The following is a 22154-nucleotide window of genomic DNA, read 5'->3' as shown; positions in this document are numbered from 1 at the left end:
TAGTGATGACTTGTTGTAGTCATTTTGATAAGATTTTATTTAGGATTTTTGCATCTATATTCATCAGGGAAATAGGTCTATAATTTTCTTTCTCTGTTTTAACTCTTCCTGGTTTAGGTAACAGTACCATATTGGTTTCATAGAAAGAGTTAGGCAGAGTTCCATCTTTCCCTATTTTTCCAAAGAGTTTATATAGGATTGGAACCAATTGTTCCTTAAATGTTTTATAGAATTCACTTGTGAATCCATCAGGCCCTGGAGATTTTTTTTAGGGAGTTCAATAATGGCGTGTTGAATTTCTTTTTCTGAGATAGGGTTGTTCAGGTATTTAATCTCTTCTTCATTTAACCTGGGCAACTTATATTTTTGTAAATATTCATCCATTTCACTTAGATTATCAAATTTATTGGCATAAAGTTGGGCAAAATAATTTTGAATTATTACTTTAATTTCCTCCTCATTGGTGGTGAGTTCACCTTTTTCATTTATAATACTAGCAATTTGGTTTTCTTCTTTTTTTAATCAAATTGATGAGAGGTTTATCAATTTTATTGATTTTTTCATAATACCAACTTTTGGTTTTATTTATTAATTCAATAACTTTTTGCTCTCAATTTTATTAATTTCTCCTTTAATTTTTAAAATTTCTAATTTGGTATTTGATTGGGGATTTTTGATTTTGTTCTTTCTCTAATTTTTTTAGTTGCATGTTTAGTTCATTGATTTCCTCTTTCTCCAATTTATTCATATAAGCATTTAGAGCTATAATATATTCCCTGAGAGTTGCTTTGACTGAATCCCATAGGTTTTGGTATGTTGTTTCATTATTATCATTATCTAGGATAAAATGTTTAATTCTTTCTATAATTTGTTTTTTGGTCCACTCATTTTTTAAGATGAGGTTATTCAGTTTCCAATTTGCTCTGGGTCTATATCTCCTTGGCCCAGTATTGCATATGACTTTTATTGCATTGTGATCTGAGAAAGATGTATTCACTATTTCTGCCTTTCTGCAGTTGATCATTAGGTTTTTATGTCCTAGTACATAGTCAATTTTTGTATAAGTTCCATGTACTGCAGAGAAAAAGGTATATTCCTTCCTATCCACATTCAGTTTCCTCCATAAGTCTACCATATCTAATTTTTCTAACAATCTATTTACCTCCCTAATTTCTTTCTTGTTTGTTTTATGATTTGATTTATCTAGATATGATAGCGGGAGGTTGAGGTCTCCTACTAGTAGAGTTCTGCTGTCTATTTCTTCCTGTAATTCTTTCAGCTTCTCCTCTAAGAATTTGGGTGCTGTCCCACTGGGTGCATATATATTCAATATTGAAATGACTTTATTGTCTATGGTACCTTTTAGGAGGATATAGTTTCCTTCCTTATCTCTTTTAATGCTATCTATTTTTGCTGCTGCTTTGTCTGAGATAAGGATTGCTACCCCTGCTTTTTTTACTTCAGCTGAAGAAAACTATATTTTGCTCCAACCTTTTACCTTTACTCTATATGTATCTCTCTGCTTCAAATGAGTTTCTTGTAAGCAGCATATTGTAGGATTCTGGTTTTTCATCCACTCTGCTATTTGCTTACGTTTTAAGGGAGAGTTCATCCCATTCAGATTCAAGGTTATGATTACTAATTCTTTATTGCCCTCTGTGCTATCTTCCCTCTGTTTGTATTTTTCCCTCTTTCCCCCCTTTTATCCATATTTCCCAGTATTTTGATTTTGAATACCACCCCCTTCAGTGTGTTTGCCCTCCTATATCACACCCTCCGTTTTCTTTCCCCTTTCCCTGTTCCCTTCCCTTCCTTTTGTTATTTCCCCTTATTTCCTCACTCCCCTTCCCTTTCACCATCCCCCCTCCCCTTTTCCCCTTTTAATACTTGAAAGGCTAGATGTTTTATAAGTTAACTGAGTATGTGTAGGTTGACTTTAAGCCAAATCTGATGAGAAGAAGATTCACGTGTTTCTCCTCTGCTCCCTTCTTCCCCCTATTACCATAGGTTTTCTGTACCTCTTAGTGTAATGAGATTTGTCCCATTCATTCCCCTCCCTCCTCCCGTCTCTTTCCTGTCCCCCCTTTTAGGGAGGTAGTGTATTTTTTTTTACATTATTCTATCTAAGTCATAGAAAATTCTGAGTGTCTGTCCCTTCTAGTTCAGTATATTCTGTTGAATAGAGTCAAAATTCCTGAGAGTTATTAGAGTCTTTCTCCCTAGTGGAGTTAAAGCCAGTTACATCCCATTAGGATATCAATCTCATGGATAGGTCATGGATGTCCATCATTTCTGGCTAGGTTTATTCTTTCTGTTAGAGTTACATTTCTCGGGATTTATGAGAGTCTCTACCCCGCCCCGCCCCCCCCCCCCCCCCATGCTGGGATATAGCCAGTTTCAACTTGCTGGATTGCATTTTTTTCCTTTTACCGCCCCCTCCTTTTTTTTTTTTTTACCTTTTCCTGTGTCTCTTGAATCTCCTGTTTGATATCCAAATTTTCTGTTTAGCTCTGGTCTTTTCATCAGAAATTTTTGGAATTCTTCCATTTCATTAAATGTCCATCTTTTTCCCTGGAAGAGAAGGCTCAGCTTTGCAGGAAAGTAGATTCTTGGCTGCATTCCAAGCTCCCGTGCTCTTCGAAATATCTTGTTCCAGGCCCTTCGATCCCTTAAAGTTGATGCAGCCAGATCCTGCGTGATCCTTACTGTGGCTCCTTGATATTTAAATTGTTTCTTTCTGGCTGCTTGCAGGATTTTCTCTTTTATCTGATAGTTCTGGAGTTTGGCCACAACATTCCTTGGTATTTTCATTTTAGGATCTTTTTCTGGTGGGGGATCGATGTACTCTTTCAATAATTACTTTGCCCTCCGATTCCATGATGTCAGGGCAGTTTTCCATCACTAGATCCTGTAATATTAAGTCCAGGCTTTTTTTCTCTTCAATGTTTTCAGGAAGTCCTATAATTTTCAGGTTGCCCCTCCTCAATCTATTCTCGAGGTCAGTGGTTTTGTTGATGAGGTATTTCACATTTGCTTCTATTTTTTCTATTTTTTGATTTTGTTTAATGGATTCTTGCTGTCTCGTGGAGTCATTAGTTTCTGTAGACTCCATTATTTTTTGGGGGGAGGAGTTTTCTTCATTAACCTTTTCCAATTGCTCAATTCTACTTTTTATTTTTTTTAGGTTTTTGCAAGGCAAATGGGGTTAAGTGGCTTGCCCAAGGCCACACAACTAGGTAATTATTAAGTGTCTGAGACCAGATTTGAACCCAGGTACTCCTGACTCCAGGACCAGTGCTTTATCCACTGTGCCACCTAGCCGCCCCTCAATTCTACTTTTGAAAGAGCTTTCCATTTGACCAATTGAGGATTTGAGAGAATTAATTTCTTTTTGCATTTGCTCTTTTGAGGATCTGAGAGAATTGTTCTCATTTTGTAATTGTCCAATTCTACTTTATAAGGTTTTGTTTTCTTGTTGCAAGGTATTAATTTTCTCTCCCAAATTTTCCAGTTGATTTTTAAACTCCTTCCTTATTTCTTCAAGGAAGTCTTTCTGTGCTGGAGACCAGATTGTATTCTCTTCAGAGGTTCCAGGTCTCTCTGGGTTGGGGTCTTTCCCTTCCAGGAATTTTTCTATGGATCCACCTTTCCGCTGACCCTTCTTCATTATGCTAAGACCTTGAGTTGGGTGGGGCTGGTTCACCTGGACTTGGGATCTCTAAAGGCTTTACTGAGTGCAGTTTCTCTGGCTGGCCAGTAGGAGGTGCTGGTTGCCCTCTCTGGGGTGTCTGTGACCTTGGTTGCGAGGCCTTCTCCTTTTGCTTGAGGGAGGGAATTGGAGCTATTGAATTCTTTTGCCTTCAATCAGTGGTGGGCTTTACCCTGGCCTGAGGTCATTCCTCAGCTGGGCTGGTTCTTTTGCTCACACACCTCAGCCTGAGGCAGAAGTAATTTGCTTTTGTTTGGGAGGAGGCCTCTGTGCAATGGAGGGGTGGGCTCAGAGTTTCTCAGACCCGAGGAGCCTAAGGATGTTGTCCGCAGCTCTCCTGCACCAGACCTCTCCCCGCAGCCCCTTCCCCAAGCTCCAGGGGGACAGCCCCAACACCAGCGCCTCTGCTTCCCCGCGGACCCAAGCCCCCTTCGTCCAGCCCCACCGCTGATCCAGCAGGTCCGGCTCTCGGGCCCTCAGACTCCTGGTTCCGATTCAGCTGTTCGTCTGGCTGATCTTCCCTGGGAGCTCAGACTCACCTGCCGGTACTCAGCCAAGGCTGCTGCGGGAGATGAATCCTGAGGTAGATTTTCCTCTCCTGGCTTTTCTTTCTGGGTTTTCTGGTTCAGATTTCTTTTAAGAGGTTTGTTTCATGTGATAGATGGGGAAGAGATCAGGAGACTTTAGAACTGTGCCTGTCTTCTCTCCACCATCTTGGCCGGAAGTCCATATTTTCTTTTAATGTTTTTATTTTCTGCTTCTTTTCTTCTAGACAAGCCTTCATGGGTATATTTGCATTCTCAATTGTTTTCTTTTTTTGTTTTTTTGATGAGACTTGCCACAATCTCCATTTTCCAGTTTTTCTGTTCTGTCCATTACTTTAGCTGTGTATTGTATAATTTCCACTCTCATAAATCTTATTTCACTTTTGAACTACTTGGAAATAGCTTGTTCTAGTTCTATCTTCTTACATTCCTCCTCTATTAATCAGGTATTGGATAATTATTTTTGTCTTGTTTTATTTATTCATAGATGTCTGAACTTGTTTACTATAACTGGAAGCCATATTTCTTTCTGTTAATATTTTCCATGTTGATTTATCTACATATATTCAAGATCTTTTAATTTTCTTCCAGGTAATTTCAGTCTATTCCTTTCTTCCTTATTTTCTAATATTATTTACTTTCAGACTATTTCCTCTTTGAGGCTGACTAATAGGCTGTGTATCAAAATCACCCCAGCCTACTACCACCTGGGACAAATCACAGTTCTCCAGTCTAGGTCTCTGACCCTCAAAAAGGGGCCCAACTCAAGAAATGGGTCCACCTAGATGCTGAGCTCTTTCCCTTAGGTTCAGTGAAATATTGTAAGGACCTTCCTCCCCTCATGGTGTCCTGTCCTAGTGACTTGTCCAACCCCTTCTGTTTTTCAGTTGTCTGACTCCACACAGACAGTTGGAGTTGCTTTATCTTTAGTGTATAATTTCTGTTTTGGAGAGTTTTGAGAGGTCAGTGGGGTCAGAGAAAATATCTTGTTTTCCATCTTGTTGTTCAAGTGACCCAGAAATCCTCAAATTAGTCTCAACTTCTTCAAATGCTGGAGTATTCACTTTTCACTGGCCTCATTCCCAGCCCAAAATGACTTCTCAGTGGACAGAATTGACCCCACCTTTGGGTCTGATGGTCTGAGGCAGTACCCAACACACACACATACATCCCCACAATTTCACTCCACCCCTACTCCCCACACTGGCTTCCTGCCCCACTTTTCTCTGTTCTTTTTTCTTCTGGCTAATCACTATTTCCGTAGTGCCACATGCTCCCTTTCTTGGTAGATCATTCTTTTCCCTTCCTATACCTCTACCTTCTTAATACAAGGACATAACCAAATGGTCAGTATCAAAATCAGAGTAATTATATTCTTTGCAATTAAAGATGAAAAAGTTCTAAATAGTCTGCATGTCTTTGAATACCTAAACTATCAGGCTGACACTCACTGACCTTGACCATGAGCTTACTTAGCACCCCTTCCTCACCTGCAATCCTACACGTAGTAATGCACTTGCAGAATCAAGGACAATGTGTACAAGATAACCCACCAGTATGCTTCAGTTCTCTCTTCCTCTTTTAGGGTCTTTGGAAACACTGACTCCAAGCTGTGGAAATTTGAGCCATTACAGTCAATGCACCATAGTCCTTCAAGAGCAAAACCATGTCAGGGGCCACAACCCTATATTAACATTAATATAATGCATAAATAATATAATAAATAATAACATAAATGCATGTAGTATAAATTACACACAACACATATAATGTGTGTATACACATATATATTTATATACACAAAATTACTGGTCCCTCAAAAGATGGTGTAGCGAGTGCCCGGGGAGCAATTTTCTCATTTCTTAGCACTAAAGTGTTAATGCAGCTTACCTGTTTTCAACTTGTAGTCTTAGAGAATTTATTGGCAATTGAAATGCTAGGCAGCATGCCAATGTCATACAACCAGGATTTATCAGAAGCAATGCTTAAATTCAGGTCTTTCTAACTCTGAAGTCAGTTCTTATCCACTATGCCATGATGTCTCTTTAACCTAAATCTATACCACATTAGAAGGAATTATAAGATGGATAAGTAGTCAAAGAATATGAACAAATAAACAGCTCTCAAAGGAAGAATTCTAAACTAGAAACCAATATGTTAAAGATTAATATAAATTGATACTAATTTGTACTTGTGACTTGCTTTCTTCCTCCAATCCTTAAAACTAAGATTTTTTTTTAATTTTGCAAAATACATCAATATATTTACCAAGTCTTCTAATATAGGCAGTGTTTAACACTCATTTAGAATTATCCCTGAAAAGAAAGAAGGGAGTTATATTTTTTATATCTCTCTTCTTCAGAATAAAATTACAAAAAGATCAGGTAGCCAAGATTTTCCATGTCTTTCTAAATCCCTTATTCAGGAATAGCAACTTTTAATTATCTCAGCTCTATCTTATAGGTTAGTCAATAAGTCATTCTCTTCAGCCACTTGAATATGTCATACAATGTAAGTAAACTCCACATGAAGTCATGAAAAGGGAAAAAATGCAGAAAAAAGAAGTGGATTTAATTTTGCCTAGGCAAGCCAGAAACATCCTGCTGTTTTTGAATTTGTGATTCAATTTACCCTAAGAGAGGGTCCTTCTTGATGTAGCTTCTCTCTACTAATGCAGATCACAAGTCCTCTGTGACTTGAGAGAAGATCATCAAGAGTTGCTATTGCCAGAAACATCCATTGCTTCGTGGCCAACCTGATGTTGAGCTAATTCATACTTAGCTATGTTGGCTGTTGGAATACAGACACGTAATCTGTTACCAAACCCAAACTCTATGAAGAAATAATCATGTGTATAAATGTTCAAGATTTAGATGCATATTAAATTGACTAGTTAGTTTGTTCCCTAGATTCTTCTAAGTTAGAGAGAGAAAAATATGATATTCTGTACCATACATAGTGAAGATATCCTTCCCCTTCAAAATATTATTATTATTGTTTGAAAAAATAACTTTCCATATAAAATGTTATAGAACAAATGATTTGAAAATTATACCTCCAAACATCTTTTCCAAAAGGGATCTTTCACATTTGTTTGTTGCAATATTTAAGTAGATGAATTGTTTCAATATTTGTAAATTCTATAAATCTGTTTTATAGTAACATATACATGATATTAATTTTACACATTTCACTCGAGACAAAATTTAAATTAAAATAGAATGAGAGTTAACATTTTTTAGCTCCAACAGAATATGGTGGATTTTTTAATCTGTTTTTTTCCTAGTATAAAAACTTAAGAATGTCTAAATGAGGTCTTATACTTTTTGAACAATTTTTTTGATAATTTACATAACAATTTTTTTTGAAAACACATAGCTTATAACTCACAATTCATATCAGTTTAAAAGTTATGCAGAAAACTTTTTATGAAACCCAAAGTATTTGAAAAATAATTTTGGCTTATTTGAAAAATCCAGACTTCATCTGGATTCGCCCATCCCAAGTGTATAGTTGACCCAAATCATAAAATTTCTTCTCAAGTAAACATTTTCTTTTGTTTTCTGTCCTGATCCTCATCAATTTGACACAATTATGATATCCTTTTTTTTCTATTTGTGCTACAGATAATAAGATAGTTGAAGAAGAAAAAATGACAATCATTCCTGAAAGTATTCTAGGAGTTAAAAGAGAAACAGACATTAAAATATGAAGCATACATTGAATTTTGTTTGCCAAAGGGAGGAGATGATTAGGAAGGTCTATTGGGGCCTATTACCTAATGTATTTGATTTAGTTTTTCTTCCTGACAAACTTAGACTTCAAGACAAGAAGAAACAATTGAAAGGCTATTAGTAGATTTGCAAGAATGAACTCCACAAGATGATTTCTAATCGCAACATAGTTATTATAGTATAGATTCTCAAAGCTAAAGTAATCTCTCTTTCATTTTAGTTCATTTCTATTCTATCATCCAAAATTTCCTATTTTTTGTGCTTATGTTAGGTTTGGTAATTTATTGGAATACTAGTTTTTTAAAGTGTATATTTAGTTCAATAATCTCCTTTTCTGTATTTTTTATGTATGTTTGTAGGGATATAATTTTCCATCAGAGGGTTACTTTAGCTGCAACCCAGAAATTCTGGCATGTCTCTTCACCATTATAATTTAACTTTATATGATTTTAAATTGTTTCTATGATTTGTTTTTTGATTCACTCATTATTTAGGATTTTATTGTTAAATTTCCATTTGGGTCTATGTGACCCTGAAATGGTTAGTATTACTATTGCATTAATGATAAATAAAAGATGTATTTACCTTGTTTTCTATGGTCCCATCCAGCATAATGCAGTTTTCTTCTTTTTAAAAAAATATTTATTTTTTCCAATTACATGCAAAGGTAGTTTTTGGCATTCTTCCTTTTGCAAGTTTTTGAGTTCTATATTATTCTACTATCCTCCATTCCCTCCCCTCTCCCCATAGCAGTGAACAATCTTATATACACTGTATATGTACAATCATGCTAAATATATTTCCACATCAGTCATTTTGTGAAAGAAGAATTATAATTAAAGGAGAAAAAAAATGAGAAAGAAAGAAAAAACATTAAAGAAAATTTTAAAAGTGAAAATAATATGTTTTGCTCTATATTCAGACTCCATAGTTTTTTTCTTTCAATATGGATGATATTTTTTATAACAGGTCTCTCAGGATTGTCTTTGATCACTGAACTATTGGGAGGAGCTGTATTCATCATAGTTGATCATCCCACAGTGTTGCTACTAGTGTATAATGGTCTGGTTCTGCTCACTCCACTCAGCATCATCAGTTCATGAGAATATTTTCATGCTCTTCTAAAATCTTGTCATTCATTATTCCTTTTTCTTTCTTTCTTTTTTTTGGTTTTTGCAAGGCAATGGGGTTAAGTGACTTTCCCAAGGTCACACAGCTAGGTAATTATTAAGTGTCTGAGGCCACATTTGAATTCAGGAACTCCTGACTCCAGGGCTGGTGCTCTATCCACTGCACCACCTAGCTGCCCCCTCATTCATTATTTCTTATAGAACAATGATACTTATCACATTTATATATGATATGTGTTCAGCTATAAATTTCCAAATCTTTGCCACTACCAAAAAAACTGCTTTAACTATTTTTGTACATATGGTTTTTTCATTTTTTATGATTTTGGGATATAGACCTAGAAGTGGTATTGCTGGATCAAAGGGTATGCACAGTTTTATTGCCCTTTGTGTAGAATTCCAAATTACTTTCCAGAATTGCTGAATCAGTTCACAACTATAACAATAATGTATTTATGCTGTAGTTTTCCTACTCTTTTCTAATATTGATCACTTTCCCTTTTTGTTATTTCAGTCAGTCTGATATGTGTGAGGTGTTACCTCAGAATTTTTAAAATTTTCATTTCTCTATCCAATAATGATTTGGAGAGCATTTTTTCATATGACTATGTAGATAGCTTTAATTTCTTCTGAAAATTTATATCTTTTTTATATCTTCTTATTTTATATCTTTTTTTGCATTGTAAATTTTTGTTTTAACTTTATCTGTTAGCACAATTACAATTCCTGTTTTGGGTGAATTTACCTAAATTATGTTCCAGCTACTCTGTATGTCTTTGTTTTCACTTATGTTTCTTTTTTTTAAATTTATTTTTTATTCTCGTTTTGTACAAATGTTTTTTTACATTAATAAAATATTCTTGTTTACAAGTAAACAAAATACCCCTCTTCCCCCATGAATATAGATAGACTTGCTTGGGCAAAAAAAGTAAAGGGGAGAGAAAAAAATTAAAATAAAAAAAAAAATAATAGTAGTAATTGTAGGTATGGCCAGGTGGCACAATGGACAAAGCACCAGCCCTGGAGCCACGAGCACTCAAGCCCATATCCAGCCTCATAAACCCAACAATCACCCAGCCGTGTGACATGCAAGCTCCCCGATCCCCACTGCCCTGCAAAAACCAAAAAGAAGAAAAAAAAAAGACCCAAAATAAAATAAAATAGTAATAATAGTAGGGGTGGCTGGGTGGCAGACAGAGCATTGGCCCTTGAGCCAGGAGCACCTGGGTCCAAATCCGGCCCCAGACACCCAAAGATCACCCTGCTATGTGGCCCCAGGCAGGCCGTCCAGTCCCACTTGCCCTGCACCCTCCCCCAAATAATAATAACAAAAAATGTGCTTGAGTCTTTGTTCCAACACCAACAACTCTGTCATGGGTGGATCACATTCTTTATGATAAGTCCATCACAAAACTTACTTCCATATTTTTCCACTGTTACCATTGCTGATTGCAACTCCCTCCTTTCTTATTTCTCCACTACCATGTACTCTATTTACTCTCTCCTTTCACTCTGACTCTGCTGTAGGGTCGTTGACTGGCTCAGCAGACAGATCCCTGGTCCTGGGGCCAAGAAACCATGAGCCCCCATACCACCCCTTAGGCCCAGAATCCACCTGGCCCCATGGTCCTGGACAGGCCATCCAATCCCAGCCCCTTGCAAGAAGTAAAAAAGAAAATGTGTTATATCTGACCACTCACCCCCCATGGTCCATCCTTTCCTCCATCACTCACATCCCCACCCCTTCCCCCTGCTCCCCACTCCTTCTTGCTCCAGATGTCTATACCCCATTGAGTATATATGCTGTTTCCTCTCCTAGCCACCTCTGATGAGAGCAAAGATTCCCTCATTCCCCCTTGCCTCTCCATCTTCCATATCATTGCAATAGCTCATTGTAATAAAAAAAAAATCTTATGTGAAATATCTTGGATTATTCCCCCTTTCCTTTCTCCCATTCCATTTCCCTTTTTTTCCTATTGACTCCATTTTTACACCATATTTTATCTTCGAATTCAGCTTTCTCCTGTGCTTCAACTATAAAAGCTCTCTCTACCTGCTCTATTAACTGAGAAGCTTCATATGAGTATTATCAGTGTCATTTTTCTATGCAGGAATACATGCAGTTCATCCTCATTAAGTCCCCCATATTTCCCCCCTCTCCTCCAATCTCCATGCTTCACCTGAGTCCTGTATCTGAAAATCAAACCTTGTGTTCAGCTCTGGCCATTCCAAAAGGAACCTTTGATATTCAGCCTTCCTGGGTAGTTCATTCTTGGCTGCATTCTAAGCTCTCTTGCCTTCCGGTATATTGTATTCCAAGCCCTATGAGCTTCCAATGTAGCTGCTGCTAAGTCCTGTGTGATCCTGACTGCAGTTCCACGATATTTGAACTGTGTCCTTCTGGCTGCTTGTAATATTTTCTCTTTGACTTGGGAGTTCTGGAACTTGGCTATAATATTCCTAGGGGTTGGTTTTCTGGGATCTCTTTCTTGGGGGGATCGGTGGATCCCCTCCATTTCTATTTTGCCCTCTGCTTCTAGAATATCAGGGCAATTTTCCTGTAGTAATTCTTTGAAAATGATGTCAAGGCTCTTTTCCTGGTCATGACTTTCAGGTATTCCAATAATTTTTAAATTATCTTTCCTAAGTCTGTTTTCCATATCAGTTGTTTTTTCAATGAGATATTTCACATTTTCTTCTAATTTTTCATTTTTTTGGTTTTGAAGTATTGATTCCTGATTTCTGTTAAATTCATCAATCTCCCTGAATTCTATTCTTTGTCTGAAGGATTTGTTCTCCTCAGAGTCTTCTTATCTCTTTTTCCATCTGGCCAATTTTGCTTTTTTAAAGCATTCTTCTCCTCAATCACTTTTTAAACTGTTTTATCTATTTGACCTAAGCTGGTTTTTAGCATGCTATTTTCTTCAGCATTTTTTTGGATTTCCTTGACTAAGCTACTGACTTCATTTTCATGTTTTTCCTGCATCTCTTTCCTTTCTTTTCCCAGTTTTTCTTCCAACTCCCTCATTCGATTTTCAAAGTCTTTTTTGAGCTCTGTCATAGCCTGAACCCAGTTTCTGTTTTTCTTGGAGTCTTTAGATGCAGGAGCTTGTGCTTCCTCATATTCAGACTGAGTATTTTGGTCCTTCTTGGGCTCATTTGCAAAAGATTTCTCAATAGTCTTCCTTTTTTTTCTCTGCTTGCTCATTTTCCCAGCCTGGGCCTGGTTTGGGGTGCTTCCTGAGCTTTTGGGACACTCCCACAAGGGTCTCAGTGTGTGAGGCTCTGTCCTCCCTCCTGGTCTGTGAATGACCATAAGCACCTCCCTCTGCCACGGGGCTGAGGTGGGGGGGCTGCTGTTTTATTGGGGGGGGGGCTAGACTTTGATCAGGATCTGAATGTGGTCAGAGCCCCAGAATCCTGTTCCTGGGGCTGAGGAAAGAGCTAGGCAGTCTCTCTTCACTCCCCTCCCTCAGCTCAATGGGCTCATGCCCTGGGGGCTCCTGCTTCTGTTTCCTGGTCTGGGAGAAAGACCAAGCTGCTTGCTGTGTGCCCTGAGGGCTGGGCTCCACATGCTCCCTCTGGAAGAGGTCCCCTGCTGTTCCCCCACTTTGTGCCCTGTGCTCCTTGGGGTGCAGCTCAGGAGACTCCCCTGCTGCTGTGAGCTGTGACTCCCAGCTCCCTGGGGCTGTCTCCAGGAGGCTGAAGTTCTTTCCCTCTGGAGGGCCACCCCTCTGGTGGGCCACCTCTCTGGTGGGCCGCCTCTCCGATCCTGGGGAGCAGAGCCTTTCTGCTCTTTTCCAGGTTACCTTGAGTAGGAGAACTGCCTTACTGGGTCCCTTTGTGGGTTCTGTCTCTCGAAAGTTTAGTTAGAGTCCTTAGCTGATGAGTTTTATCAGAGAGCTCCTAAGACTCAATGCCTTCTTGTCACCATCTTGGCTCTTCACTGATGTTTCTTACAAGCAACAGATTGTAGAACTGACTAGGGAACAATTGACTAATTTAAGATTAAAAAAGGAGTACAAGGCTATATATTTCCATCTCATTTATTTAATTTATATGCAAAGTACATCATGCTGAATGCCAGGTTGGATGAATTAAAAGTCAGAATTAAGGTTGCCAGGAGAAATATCAACAATCTCAGATATACATATGATATCACTCTGATGGCAAAGAGTGAAGAGGACTTACAAAGCCTTTTTTGATAAGTGTGAAAAAAGAGAGAGCATAAAAGCTGTCTTCAAGCTTAACATAAAAAAAACAACACAAACCAAAAACCCCAAGATCTTGGCAACCAAGCATCACATCTTGGCAAATAGAGGAAGAAGAAATGGAAGCAATGTCATATTTTATATTCTTGGATTCAAAGATCACAGAAGACTCTGATTGCAACCATGAAATTAAAGGCCATTTGCTACTTGGAAAGAAAGCTATGACAAATATGAATAGTTTAGTAAGAAGCAGAGACATCATCTTGCTAACAAAGGCCCATATCATCAAAGTTATTGTTTTTCACTAGTGATGTATGGCTGCAATAGTTGGACTCTAAGAAAAGTTGATCACCACAGAATCAATGTTTTTAATTATTTTTGTTCTATTAGAGAAGACTGAGAGTTTCTTGGAGAGCAAGATTATCAGAAATTAATTTAGGCTATTCTTTGAAAACGGCAAATATTGAAGCTAAAACTTAAATACTTTGACCATAATGAGAAGATGGGAGATTCATTGGATAAGACCCTGATGTTGGGAAAGATTGAAGGCAAAAGTAAAAGGGGTCAGAGGAGGTTGAGATGGATAGATAATGTCATGAAAACAATGAACATGAAGTTGGACAGGCTTTGAGAGATAGTGGAAAATAGAAAAACCTGACATACTATACAGTTCATGAAGTAAAGAAAAGTCACACACAACTAAATTACTTTTTACTATTTTTCTTCGTAATTTATTTAACTTTTCCTTTAAGAATGTCGATTCTATGCCATTTGGTGAATGTATGTTTGGTGGTGTAATTAATTCATTCATTGTCTCTGGTCCTTTTTCAGCAGAATATTGTTCTTTATTCTTGTTCATCTTTTCAAATTAGAACTATTTTTGCTATTGCTTTGCTTGTGATAATATTGCTACCCCTGCCTTTTTTACTTCACCTGAAGCAAAATAGATTTAACTTTAATCTCTTATTTTAATTTTGTGTTTATCTTTATGATTTAGATGTAATTCTAGGAAGCATCATATGAGATTTTGACTTCTAATCCATTATGTTATCCTCTTCAGTTTTATGGGTAAGTTCATCCCATTCACATTCATGGATATGATTGTTGATTGGGTATCTCTCTCCATCCTATTTTCTTATTCTTTTTCCTTTTTTTCCCACTCTCTTTTTAAGAGTTTGTTTTGCTTTGATTAATCTCTTCTTTAATCTACCTTCTTTATAATTTATGCTTTTCCTTAACTCTTTCCCCTCCTATTGCCTTGTTGAATGAAATTCCTATATCTAAATATTTATGCTTGCATTTTTCTCTTTTGTACAATTAAGATGAGAATGATCAAATATTGCTTAATTTAACACTCTCTCTCTCCTCTCTCTTTTTTTAGGTTTTTGCAAGGCAAACGGGGTTAAGTGGCTTGCTCAAGGCCACACAGCTAGGTAATTATTAAGTGTCTGAGACAGGATTTGAACCCAGGTACTCCTGACTCCAAGGCTGGTGCTTTATCCACTATGCCACCTAGCCACCCCAACACTCTCTTCTTCTATAGCTTACTACTTATATATACATTATATGAGTTTGAATTTTAACCATTCATTCTCCTCTCTCCACTTTCTTGCCTTTCTTGTCTTTTTTTAAAATCCTTTTTTAAGTCTTCTTTTAAAATCATAAAAACATGACAGAATTATTCCCAGGTTCTCTGTTTAATTAGATTCCCTTTATGACATCTGGTAATGATAAGTTTTTAAGAAGATACATATATTATTTGCTTAAATAAGAATGTAAACATTAATTTTGTTTAGCCCTTTATTATTGGTCACTGTTTACCTTTTTAATGCCTTGATGCCTGTGTTTATATATTTTCAACTCAATTTTAGTCTTTTTATCAGGAATGCTTGAGAATCCCCTATTTGATTAAAAGTACATCCCCCTTCCTTACTATTTTGGAGTGTCTATTTTTCTGGGTAAGTTATTCTTGACTGTAAGGCTAAATCTATTAATTTTGGAAATATCAGATTCTAAAATTTTTGCTACTCTATACTAAATACAGTGACTATTAAATTGAGTGACTTTTGGTCCTTGAATTTTTTTAAAATTTAGTTTTTCATATTTCTCATTACCTGTTAAAAATGTAAGGTTCATTTTTTTTTAGTTTTTGTAAGGCAATGGAGTTAATTGGCTTGCCCAAGGCCACACCACTAGGTAATTATTAAGTGAGTCCAGATTTGAACTCAGGTACACCTGACTCCAGGGCCAGTGCCTATCCATTGAGCCACTTAGCCACCCCCCAGTAATGTTCATTTTTAAAACTTTGAGTTCCAAATTCTCTCCCTTAGTACCTTCCTACCTCCTACCCCAAAGAAAAAGCAAGCAATAGGTTATAAATAGGTTATAAATTGTAGTCACATAAAATATTTACATAATATTCATGTTGTGAAAGAAAACAGATTTCCACACCTCCTCCCCAAAAGAAAAATTATTCAAGAAAAATAAAGTAAAAAAGTATGCTTCAATCTGTATTCAGATACCACCAGCTATTTCTCTGAGGTTGAATAAGTCCTTCAGAGTTGTTTTAGTTCACTGTATCACTGAGAAAAGCTAAATCATTCACAGCTGATCATCCTACAATATTTGTGTCAGCTCATGTAAGTCTTTCCAGGTTTTTCAGAGAACATTCTGGTCATCATCTGTAATAGTAGAATAGTTTTCCATCATAATCATAGTCATTCCACAATTGATGGACATCCCCTCAATTTCCAATTCCTTGTCACAAGAAAAGAGCCGGTTTTTTGCGGGGGGAACGTTTGCAAGGCAATGGGGTTAAGTGACTTGCCCAAGATCACAAAGCTAAGTAATTATTAAGTGTTTGAGGTTGGATTTAAATTCAGGTCCTCCTGACTCCAGGGTTGGTGCTCTATCCCTTGAGCCACCTAGCTGCCCCTTCTTTTTCTTTTTCATCTCTCTTGGGATGCAGATTTATTAGTGGCATTGCTAGGTCAAAGGGCATGCATGGTTTTATAGCCCTTTGGCCATAGTTCCAAATTTTTCTACAGAATGGTTGAATCAGTTCACAACTCTACCAAAAGTATATTCATGTCTCATTTTCCCTACATCCTTTCCAACATTTTTCATTTTCTTTTTCTGTTCTATTAGTCAATCTAAGAGGTAAAAGCTAGTATCTTAGAATTTGAATTTCTCCAAACAATAGTGTTTGAGTATTTTTTAAATATAGTTATGAATAGTATTGATAATTTCATTTGAAAACTGTTCATATATTTTGATTATTTATAAGTTGTAGAATGGCTCTTATTTTTACAACTTTGACTCATTTTTCTATGTTTGAGAAATGAAACCTTTACCCGAGAAACTGACTTCAAACTTTTTTCAGTTACTACTAACTATATTTCCCTCCAACATCTTCCCCTTTGCTTTCATTCTATTCTCTTTTTCCACCCTGTCTCTTCCCAAAAGTGTTTTGCTTCTCACTAGGCCCTCCCCAATCTGCTCTTCCCTTCCAATACCTTTGCCTTTTTTCTTACCTCCTTCCTTCCTCTCCTACTTTCCTATAGGATAAGATAGATTTCTATGCCCAATTGAGTTTGTGTTATTCCCTCTTTGAGTCAGTTTTGATGAGAATAAGATTCAGTCACTCCCCCCTCTTCAATTCCATTGCAAAAAGATTTTCTTGTCTCTTTTACATGAGATAAATCACCCCATTCTTACCTCCCCTTCCCTTTTTCCCCAGTACATTTCTCTTTCATCCCTTCATTTTATTTTTAAGATATTTATTCCTTCTTATTCAACTTACACATATGTCCTTCTTCTAATTGCCATAAGAATGAGAAAGTTCACATGAGTTTTCAGTATCTTCTTGTCATGTAAGATTATAAACAGTTCAACATCTTTTTATAATTTTCCTTTCCTATTTACCTTTGTATGTTTCCTCTTGAATCTTGTATTTGAAGATCCAATTTTCTATCCCACTTTGGTCTTTTCATCAGGAGAATTTGACAGTCCCCTTTTTTCATTGAATGTCCATCTTTTCCCCTGAAAGAGTATGCTCAGTTTTCCTGGGTAATTGATTCTTGGTTGTAATATAAGCTCTTTTGCTTTGGGAACATCACATTCCAAACCCTAAGGTCTCTTAATGTAGAGACTGCTAAATCTTGTGCTATTTTGATTATGACTCTACAATACTTGAATTGACTTTTCTGGCTGCTTGTAATATTTTCTCCTTGACCTGGGAGCTTTGAAATTTGGCTATAATGTTACTGGGGATTTTCATTTTGATATCTCTTTCAGAAGGTGATCAGTTTTACCCTCTGTCTAGAATATCAGGGAAATTTTCCTTGATAATTTCTTGAAAGATGATGTCTAGCTATTTTTTGATCATGTCTTTCAGGTAGGTCAATAATTTTTAAATTATTTCTTCTAGATCTATTTTCCATGGCACTGGGTTTTTTTCCCCAAGGAGATATTTCATATTGTCTTCTGTTTTTGCATTTTTTTTGGTTTTGTTTGTTTCTTAACTTTTTATAAAGCCATTAGCTTTTATTTGCTCAATTCTAATTTTTGTCTTGTTTTGTTTTGATTTCAAGGCAATGGAGCATTAAATGACTTGCCCTGGGTCACATAGGTAATTATTAAATGTCTGAGGTCATATTTGAACTCAGGTCCTCCTGACTCCAGGATTGGTGCTCTCCACAGAGGCCCCTGATTGACCCTCAATTCTATTTTTTTTTTTTAGGAGTTTGCAAGGCAAATGGTGTTAAGTGGCTTGCCCAAGGCCACACAGCGAGGTAATTATTAAGTGTCTGAACTGGGATTTGAAGCCAGGTAGTCCTGACTCCAGGGCTGGTGCTTTATCTACTGCGCCACCTAGACACCCCATAATTCTAATTTTTAAGGAATTATTTTCTTCATTGAATTTTTGCACCTCCTTTTCCATTTGGTTAATTCTATTTTTTAAGGGGATTTTTTTCAGTGAATGTTAGCACATCTTTTTCCAATTGACTAATTCTATTTTTTAAGGCCATTTGGTCTAGTCTGATTATTAAGGTGTTATTTTCTTCAGTAATTTTTGTGTCTCTTTTACCAAACTGCTGACTCCTTTTTTCATGATTTTCTTGCATCATTCTTGTTCCTCTTCCCAATTTTTCCTCTAATTTGATCATGAAAATTTTTTTTAGCTCTTCCTTGACCTGAGATCAATTCATATTTTTCTTGGAGTCTTTGGATGCAGGATCTTTTTTCTGAGGATGTTTTGATCTTCCTTGTCACTACAGGAACTTTCTTTTTTTTTAATTTTAGAAAGGTTTTATTTTGAGTTTTACAATTTTCCCCCAATCTTGCTTCCCTCCCTCCATCCATCATTCCCATATAGTATTCATTGATATAAGTTGAATGTGATGAGGAAGAAATCATATCCTTATGGAAGAAACATATAGTATGAGATACAGCAGAATTACATAATAAGACAACTTTTTTTTTTTAAATTAAAGGGAAAAGTCTTTGTTCAAACTCCATAATTCTTTCTCAGGATATAGGTGTCATTCTCCAATGCAGACAACCCAAAATTATGCTTGATTGTTGACCTGTTAGTATGAGCAAGTCCTTTAAGGTTGATCATCATGCCCATGTTGCTCTTAGGGTGTACAGTGTTCTTCTGGTTCTGCTCATCTCACTCAGCATCAGTTCATGCAAATCCTTCCAGGCTTCCCTGAATTCCCATCCCTCCTGGTTTCTAATAGAACAATAGTGTTCCATCAAATACATATACTTCAGTTTGTTTAGCCATTCCCCAATTGATGGACATTCCCTCAGTTTCCATTTCTTTGCCACCACAAACAGAGCTGCTATGAACATTTTTGTACAGATGATTTTTTACCATTTTTAATAATCTCTTCAGGGTATAGACCCAGTAGTGGTATTGCTGGATCAAAGGGCATACACATTTTTGTTGCCCTTTGGGCGAAGTTCCAAATTTCTCTCCAGAAAGGTTGGATGAGTTTACAGCTCCACCAACAATGTATTAGGTAAAGACAGAATCCAGATTTCCCGCATTCCTTCCAACGCTGATCATTGTCCTTTCTGGTCATAGTGACCAGTCTGAGAGGTCTGAGGTGGTACCTTAGAGATGTCTTAATTTGCATTTCTCTAATAATTAATGATTTAGAGCAATTTTTCATATTATTGTGGATTGCTTTGATTTCCTCATCTGTAAATTGCTTTTATATATCCTTTGACCGTTTGTCAATTGGGGAATGGCTTGTCTTTTTTTTTTAAAGTTTGACTCAGTTCTCTATATTTTAGAGATGAATACTTTGTCAGCAACACTAGTTGTAAAAATTCTTCCCCAATTTACTACATCTCTTTTCATCTTGGTTACAGTGGTTTTGTCTGTGCAAAAGCTTTTTAATTTAATGTAATCAAAATCATCTAGTTTATTTTTTAATGGTGTTCTCCATCTCTTTGTTGGTCATGAACTGCTTCCCTTTCCATAGATCTGACAGGTAAACTATTCATTGATCTTCTAGTTTGCTTATAATATTGTTTTTTATGTCTAAATCCTGTATCCATTTGGATCTTATCTTGGTATAGGGTGTGAGGTGTTTGTCTAATCCAAGTTTCTTCTATACTAACTTACAATTTCCCCAACAGTTTTTATCAAAGAGAGAGTTTTTATACCAATAGCTGGACTCTTTGGATTTATCAAATAGCATATTACTGCTATTGCACCTAGTCTATTCCACTGATCCACTACTCTATTTCTTAGCCAATATCAGACAGTTTTGATGACTGATGCTTTATAATATAATTTTAGATCTGGAAGGGCTAAGTCACCTTCTTTTGCATTTTTTTCATTAAATCCTTGGAGACTTTTTATTTCTCCATATGAATTTACTTATAATTTTTTTCTAACTCATTAAAGTAATTTTTTGGAATTTTGATTGGTAGGGCACTAAACAAGTAGTTTAATTTTGGTAGAATTGTCATTTTTATTATATTTTCTTGGCCTATCCATGAGCAATTGATATTTGCCCAGTTATTTAAGTCTAATTTTATTTGTATGAAAAGTGTTTTGTAATTGTTTTCAAAAAGTTTCTGAGTCTGCCTTGACAGATAGACTCCTAGGTATTTTATATTGTCCAAAGTTACTATGAATGGGATTTCTCTTTCTAACTCTGCTATCTTGCTAGACATATATAGAAATGTTGAGGATTTATGAGAGTTTATTTTATATCCTGTGACTGTTAAAGTTGCTAATTATTTCTAGTAGTCTTTTAGATGATTTCTTGGGATTCTCTAGGTAGACCATCATGTCATCTGCGAATAGTGAGAGTTTTGTCTCTTCATTCCCAATTCTAATTCCTTCAATTTCTTTTTCTTCTCTTATTGCTGAAGCTAACATTCTAATACAATATTGAATAGTAGTGGTGATAGTGGACATCCTTGTTTCACCCCTGATCTTATTGGGAATGCCTCTAGTCTATCCCCATTGAATATAATTCTTGTTGATGGTTTTAGATAGATACTGTTTATTATTCTAAGGAATAATCCATTTATTCCTACACTCTCTAGTGTTTTTAGTAGGAGTGGGTTCTGTATTTTGTCAACAGCTTTTTCAGCATCTATTGATATAATCATATGATTTCTGATAGGTTTGTTATTGATATAATTAATTGTACTGACAGTTTTCCTAATATTGAACCAATCCTGCATTCCTGGGATAAATCCTACTTGGTTATGATGTATTATCCTAGTAATAACTTGTTGTAGTCATTTTGCTAAGATTTTATTTAAGATTTTTGCATCTATATTCATCAGGGAGATAGGTCTATAATTTTCTTTTTCTGTTTTAACTCTTCCTGGTTTAGGTATCAGTACCATATTGGTGTCATAGAAAGAGTTAGGCAGAGTTCCATCTTCACCTATTTTTCCAAAGAGTTTATATAGGATTGGAACCAATTGTTCCTTAAATGTTTTATAGAATTCACTTGTGAATCCATCTGACCCTGGAGATTTTTTCTTAGGGAGTTCAATAATGGCTTGTTTCTTTTTCAGAGATAGGGTTATTTAGGTATTTAATTTCCTCTTCATTTAACCTGGGCAACATATATTTTGTACATAAAATTATTTTGTAAATAAATTTATAAATATCATTTAGATTGTCAAATTTATTGAGTTGGGCAAAATAATTCTGAATTATTACTTTAATTTCCTTGTCATTGGTGGTGAGTTCACCTTTTTTCATTTATGATACTAGCAATTGGGTTTTCTTCTTTCTTTTTTTTTAATCAAATTGACTAGAGGTTTATCAATTTTATTGGTTTTTTCATAAAACAAACTCTTGCTTTTATTTATTAGTACCACAGTAACTTTCTAAGTCATATTTTTGTTATATTGTTTGCTCATTTTCTCAACCTATGATTTGACTTTTAACTCTTTCTTAAAGTAGAGCTCTATTTCCAGCTTGTAAGATGCACTGTCCCAAGCTTCAGGGGTTTTGTGTAGTTGTTTTCAGAGATACTTCTTGGGACCTACAAGCTTTCAATTCTTCTAAGGTGGTATGATCTCCTGGCCTATGCTCTGGTCTGTGAATGATCACAAATACTCTTCTCTGCTCTGGAATTGTGAGGAGGGTCCCTGCTTCCTTGGAGCTTCAAGTTCTGGTGTGCTATATTGTTCCTCCTCTCCCTGAGACTGCAACTCAGAACTGTAACCCAGATTTGACTAGGGCAAAGCAACAGAGTCCTGCCTCAGTGCTAGCAAAGAGGCCCTCTATACCATCAGTGAGTTGAGAGCTCTGGAAGTTCTGCTACTATTGATTC

At 36.3% G+C, this 22154-nt stretch overlaps 1 long non-coding RNA gene across 2 annotated transcripts in view; it reads right to left on the bottom strand.

Annotated features, from left to right (window-relative positions):
• Positions 1–22154, bottom strand: part of LOC141506836 (uncharacterized) — a 62505-nt gene that overhangs the window by 16552 nt on the left and 23799 nt on the right. The window contains exon 1 of one of the 2 annotated variants that reach the window (XR_012473986.1): positions 2457–2529. The exons of the other annotated variant lie outside the window; for it this stretch is intronic. This is a non-coding gene — a long non-coding RNA (uncharacterized LOC141506836). Of the gene's footprint in view, positions 1–2456; positions 2530–22154 lie in introns of those variants that run through there. 2 annotated transcript variants of the gene reach the window in all.

Source organism: Macrotis lagotis, chromosome 1, assembly GCF_037893015.1.
Source record: "Macrotis lagotis isolate mMagLag1 chromosome 1, bilby.v1.9.chrom.fasta, whole genome shotgun sequence".
Classification (NCBI taxonomy): Eukaryota; Metazoa; Chordata; class Mammalia; order Peramelemorphia; family Peramelidae; genus Macrotis; species Macrotis lagotis.
The sequence above is the reverse complement of the archived record's forward strand: the minus strand, read 5'-3'. Positions and strand labels throughout refer to the sequence as shown.